The following is a 6,624-nucleotide window of genomic DNA, read 5'->3' as shown; positions in this document are numbered from 1 at the left end:
GGTGGTCAGTGCACACAACAGGGACAGTTCAGGACATGGGTGGTCGGTGCATACAGCGGGGACAGTTCAGAACACAGGTGGTCGGTGCACACAGCGGGACAGTTCAGGACACAGGTGGTCAGTGCGCACAACAGGGACAGTTCAGGACACAGGTGGTCAGTGCACACAACAGGGACAGTTCAGGACACGGGTGGTCAGTGCACACAACAGGGACAGTTCAGGACACGGGTGGTCGGTGCACACAGCGGGAACAGTTCAGAACATGGGTGGTCGGGGCACACAGCGGGGACAGTTCAGGACACTCACGGTAAGCAGCTTGCAGACTCTCAGCGGCAGGCGGCTCCAGACAGGGACAACCAGCGGTCAGCGTTCCAGGGACAACCAGCGATCAGCAGACAGCAGCAGCTCCCAGGGCACTCAGCAGCAGACAGCTTCCAGGGACACGCAGCCACGGACAGTGTGCAGGGTCCCTCAGCAGCAGCTCCCAGGGCACTCAGCAGCAGACAGCCTCCAGGGACACGCAGCCACGGATAGTGTGCAGGGTCCCTCAGCAGCAGCTCCCAGGGCACTCAGCAGCAGACAGCTTCCAGGGACACGCAGCCACGGACAGTGTGCAGGGTCCCTCAGCAGCAGCTCCCAGGGCACCTAGCAGCAGACAGGATGCAAGGGTGCCCCGTAGACAGGCTTACAGACTTGCAAGGTCTTAGCTGTGGGGTCTGACCTTTGAGAAGAAGGCTCATGCAGAGCTGTGGAGACTCCCAACCCTGGTGTATTGCAGAGGGCTACAGTCCTGACCTTTTGGGGGTCTGCAGAGTGCGCAGGGGGGATGACTGGGGAGGCTTGGTCCCCCTCACCCGAGCCTCCCAGCATCTTTCTGGGAGCAAGATGATTCCAGCACAGGGGTGGGCAAACTTTTTGACTTGAGGGCCGCAATGGGTTCATATATTGGACCCGGGGGCCGGACCAAGAGTAGATGAATGATGTGTATGTGTCATCCATAGTAAGTATAGTAATATTCCCCCATAGTAAGCATAGTAATTAATCCCCCATATAGTAATTCATCCCCCATAGTAATTCATCCCCCATAGTAATTCATCCCCCATATAGTAATTCATCTCCCATAGTAATTCATCCCCCATATAGTAATTCATCCCCCATAGTAATTCGTCCCCCATATAGTAATTCATCCCCCATAGTAATTCGTCCCCCATATAGTAATTCATCCCCCATATAGTAATTCATCCCCCATAGTAATTCATCCCCCATAGTAGTTCATCCCCCATATAGTAATTCATCCCCCATAGTAATTCATCCCCCATAGTAATTCATCCTCCATAGTAATTCATCCCCCATATAGTAATTCATCCCCCATAGTAATTCATCCCCCATATAGTAATTCATCCCCCCCTATAGTAATTCATCCCCCATATTAATTCATCCCCCATATTAAGTCCTCAAGTCCCCCCTGTGTCAATTCACTTATCTCTGCTCCGCGCGTTCCTCTCGCCGTGTTCCCGCGCCGTTCCGGTGTAGCATGAAAATCTGTCTCCTATGAGGATCTGTCCCCCTCGACGTATCTGTGCATGTGCCAGTTTCAAGCATTAGCAGCTGATCGGCGATCTCCGGCACATGCGCAGATACGTCGAGGGGGACAGATCCTCAGAGGAGACAGATTTTCATGCTACACCGGTCTTCAGAGCGGACTGTGAGAGGAGCCTAGCGGGAGCCTAGCTCCGCGGGCCGGATTAAAAGGTCCGCCGGGCCGTATACGGCCCGCGGGCCGTAGTTTGCCCATTGCTGTTCCAGCAGCATGGACAGGAACAGAGAGAGGAGGGCTGCTTCCTGTGCGAGACTTTTGAAAACCAAGTGGGACTCGGCTAGGTTGCCTCGGCAACGGCCGGCCCAGCATTGTCCATGGAAGCTCCCCAGACATCGGAATGTGCAAGGGGGAAGGGAGGGGTGGAGGAATATGGCGGGGGATGGGAGAGGCACTGGCAGTCTGTGACAGTGGGTTAGAAAGTTAGATGAGCAGTTTGAATATTTATGTAACTCCAGCCAATCCCTGCAGAGGCGTTGCTCAGAAGGTGGCTGGGGAGTGCATAAATAGTATGGAGCCTCTGAGAGCGGTGTTCTTGTCCAGGAGAAGTTCCCAGCCAGGGAGGGCTCCTGCCTTCCTGAGTGTATTACTGAAGGTCCAGTCTGCTCATCATGATCCCAGCCTGTGCTCAGCCACAAACCCTTTCAGGGATTCAAGAGGAGAGCCACTGAAGACTTGCCTTGGGAGTTCACAGGGAGAGCCTGTCTGCTGGAATTATGAGTTGCATTATGTGCTGGAAGGACACAGTGAGTACTGACCCAAAAGGGGAAAGAATTTTCAGTGACTGTTTGCATTTATCACCCCTGCTGCACAAAATACAAGGATTGCCTGGGTGCCCCAGTGCTGTTCACTTAATGTCCTAATGCTTATGGGACTAGGAGAGCTACTACAAGGAAGAGTGTCTTCATTGTTCCAGTTAGTATTATGGAGTATCCCACAGCTCCCTGAACCCATCCAAGTTAATGCTGCAATAAAACTTCAAAAAGGTAACCCTCATGGACTGTGTTTACTGAGTTGAATTGTGAACATGCTGTTTTCCTGGATGCTGCATTAACAGGAATTAAACATGGGGCATTAAATCAGGGGCCTAGCCAAGGGTAGCACATATGAAGATCTTAAGACCTCCCCTTTAAAAAAACTACGTGGTCATATAATTTTTATAACGTGATTTGGTTTTGATTTTGCTTTTACCATAATATATTTACATTCATGTCATCTGCACAATTGCACAACTGTGCAGGCTTTCTAAGCTAAGGCTCCTGTCTGTCTGAGCATTGTGATCTCCAATGCCAAACAAGAAGTGAAAAATGTCAATAAAATATTTTTTGAAAATGATTTCCTAATGTGTGCTTTCACAATGCAACAGTCACAGGTTTTGTAGCCTTCTGTGGTCTAATTTCAGACAAAATAGGTAGCAAAACATAATGCCTCAGGAGAAGAAGTCTTGGTCATAAGAGCTTAACCGCTTCAATACTGACACTTTCACCCCCTTCCTGCCCAGGCCAATTTTCAGCTTTCAGTGCTGTCACACTTTGAATGACAATTGCGCGGTCATGCAACACTGTACCCATATGAAATTTTTATCATTTTTTTTCACACAAATAAAGCTTTCTTTTGGTGGTATTTAATCACCATTGTTTTTTTTTAAATTGTTTTGCTAAATGAATGAAAATAGACCAAAAATGTTATTTAACCTCCCTGGAGGTATTCCCGAGTGTAGCTCGGGGTAACGTTTCAGCACCACAAGCGGTAACCCCGAGCTACACTCGGGAATACCTTGCAGCGCTGCTCCGGGATCTGTTCTTCACTTACCTTGTCCTGCGCTCCCGCGATGTCCCTCCTGCAGTGTCCCCGGCAATGTCATCCGGCCGATGCCGGCATCTGTCTTCTGGGTTCCGTTCCCTGTGACGTCGGGACGTACAGGGGACGGAAGGGCGGGAAATTTAAAAATGTCAAAAAGTGACATTCACTAAATACACTAAAATCACATAGTAAAACATTACTGTATCAAACCATTTCACATACATTTTGTCCCGAGTGCTTTGTCCTGTGGCCTGCCTGCATTTGTACCGTTATTTCTGCTTGGAAACTGAGAAATGTCCATGGCGTCCAAAAAGCGTCCCTTTAGGTGAAAAGTAGTTTTAGAGCAAATAGAGAACAGTGACAGTAAATTAGAACTACTTGCAGAATTGAGTGATAATGATTCGTGGGGAAATTAGTCATCAGACACTGAAAACGATTTTGTGACTTTGCTCAGTGATGTGCGAACTTGGCGCTATATTTCAAATTTTAGTGTTTTTGGTTTGATTATATTATTGAATTGCATTTATTATTATATTATTATTTTTTATGATTATTTATTAAATTATAATTTATGATTTCGTGTTTCAAATTTTAACATACTCGGGATATTTACCTGACTCTTGTTCGGACAGTTTTCAGTGAGTTATTCCTAAAAATTACAGGCCTACAATAAAAAAACTACATATTTCCATGCAAAAAAATGTACCGCTTTGAGCACAGAAATACTGACATAATCAGACAGCTAGGGAGGCTACAAATCCAGCTTTTTCTTCATTTCTGTTATATAATTTTGCAAATAAATAAGCATTCTTCATATATTTAGGCTAATATGTATTCTGCTACATTTCTTTGGTGAAAATAGCCAAAATCAGTGTCCACAAACTATGGTATATACAGTACATCTGAAAATTGATCAGTACTGATGGCTTATCTCATTTCTTGAGGCCTGAAAATGCCAGGACAGTACAAACATCCCCCAAATTACCCCTTTTTGGAAAGTAGACAGTATAAGGTATGTAGTAAGAGGCATAGAGGGTTTTTTGAAGCTGTCATTTTTTTGTCACAATTTTATGGAAAATTAAGAAATTAAAAAAAAAATTCACAATTTAAAAAAAAATTGACATACTGTCACCAATGCAGTACAGAATCATCATATAACTTCTGTGCTGGTGATCAGGGACACTGACTGGTGGTATCATGTTTAAATATAATAAATAAATATATATTTTTTTAATTGAAAATTTTTTTAAAATCTTTTTTATTAATTTTTTTATCACAATGGACCAGAGCTATACAGTGTTACCTTGATAAGAGCTGCACTTTATGAATTGCCCCATAGTCTTCTGGGACCTGTCACGTTTCCCAGAAGACTACAGGGAGGGAGGGAGGACAACTTCCGCTTCCGATCGCCTATACGATCGCAGCGGAAATGGGAGCGGGTGCCTGTCAAATTCGGGTACCCGCTCCCCAAACGTCTGCAGTCTCTGGTCATCTCCTGTACTATGTCAGCAGTCTCTGGTCATCTCCTGTACTATGTCTGCAGTCTCTGGTCATCTCCTGTACTATGTCTGCAGTCTCTGGTCATCTCCTGTAATACATCCACAGACTCTGGTCATCTCCTGTACTATGTCCGCAGTCCCTGGTCATCTCCTGTACTATGTTCTGCAGTCTCTGGTCATCTCCTGTACTATGTCTGCAGTCTCTGGTAATCTCCTGTACTATGTCTGCAGTCTCTGGTCATCTCCTGTACTGTGTCCGCAGTCTCTGATCATCTCCTGTACTATATCTGCAGTCTCTGGTCATCTCCTGTACTGTGTCCGCATTCTCTGGTCATCTGCTGTAATACATCCACAGACACTGGTCATCTCCTGTACTATGTCCGCAGTCCCTGGTCATCTCCTGTAGTATGTTCTGCAGTCCCTGGTCATCTCCTGTACTATGTCTGCAGTCTCTGGTCATTCCCTGTACTATGTCTGCAGTCCCTGGTCATCTCCTGTACTATGTCCGCAGTCCCTGGTCATCTCCTGTAGTATGTTCTGCAGTCTCTGGTCATCTCCTGTATTATGTCTGCAGTCCTTGGTCATTTTCTGTACTATGTCTGCAGTCTCTGGTCATCTCCTGTAATATGTCTGCAGTCTATGGTCATTTCCTGTAGTACATCCTGGAGCGAAAAATACGGTATATATATATATATTTATTTATATATATATATATACATATGAACCTTGAACCTCCAACAACAGATAAGTCACTATAAAGGTATCAAATAACTACACATTAAACATCATACAAAATATATACAAAAGATTTTATACCCTAACACCAATAAATAAATAAAACTACTATTCAAAATTACAATTCGTTAAATATCCTACCCCCTATTTGAAGAAGGTGGAAAAAAAACATAATAATTGTAATGTTTTATATAAGTTATATTTGAAGCTCTAACAATTGAATATATATATACACAAATATTATAGTGTTACTAAACCCAGGACCCTGCATTCACTATATCTGGTCTCCCACAGTACACAGAAAATGGAAGTGCAATTATTTTAGTAAATATAAACTGCTATATACCTTCTTTCACCAGCAGTACATAGCAGTCATGTGACTTCTATCAGTGTCCAGCAAAGCACGTTAAAGCTTGTAGGAGGAGTTTTCATTTTGCTCTAGGAGAATGCAGAACCCGTGACCTCTGTCTGGACAGTGCTGGTTCGCCCTGCGCTGATCACATGCACTCTCCCAAGAAAAAACAAAACAGCAGGTAAGTATATGCATGTTTGTTATTTTTGTAAAAATAAAATGTAAACCTATAGAATCACTTTAAGTCTGCTCATTAAACATACAGCTTCCCCTGGGTTTCTCCAAGAGGGTGTCCAAACACACTGGTCCATGTGGCCATGTGGATATATATCTCCAAGAAGATGGTAACTCCCAAAAGCCGCCCACATCCTTCGGGAGCCTCCATCAATGGGATGGTGTATGGGGTGGTAGATGAAGTGGAAGGGCTTCTCCTTTCCTCCCTGTTGCTAAGGGCACGGGGGTCATAGGACCCGTTTTTCTTGTGTCTCTTTCTACCATATGAGATGGATACCTTTTCTCTTTGGAATAACAGCAGATAAATATGACCTTTCTTGAACATAATACATCTATAACGGTATGGAAGAGATATTATTTATAGTATATAGTTCAATATACTTATATTTAAGTCATGCATGCAG

This window comes from Staurois parvus, unplaced genomic scaffold (assembly GCF_062004578.1).
Source record: "Staurois parvus isolate SC_StPar_1 unplaced genomic scaffold, SC_StPar_1.0 ptg000894l, whole genome shotgun sequence".
NCBI lineage: Eukaryota > Metazoa > Chordata > Amphibia > Anura > Ranidae > Staurois > Staurois parvus.
The sequence above is the reverse complement of the archived record's forward strand: the minus strand, read 5'-3'. Positions refer to the sequence as shown.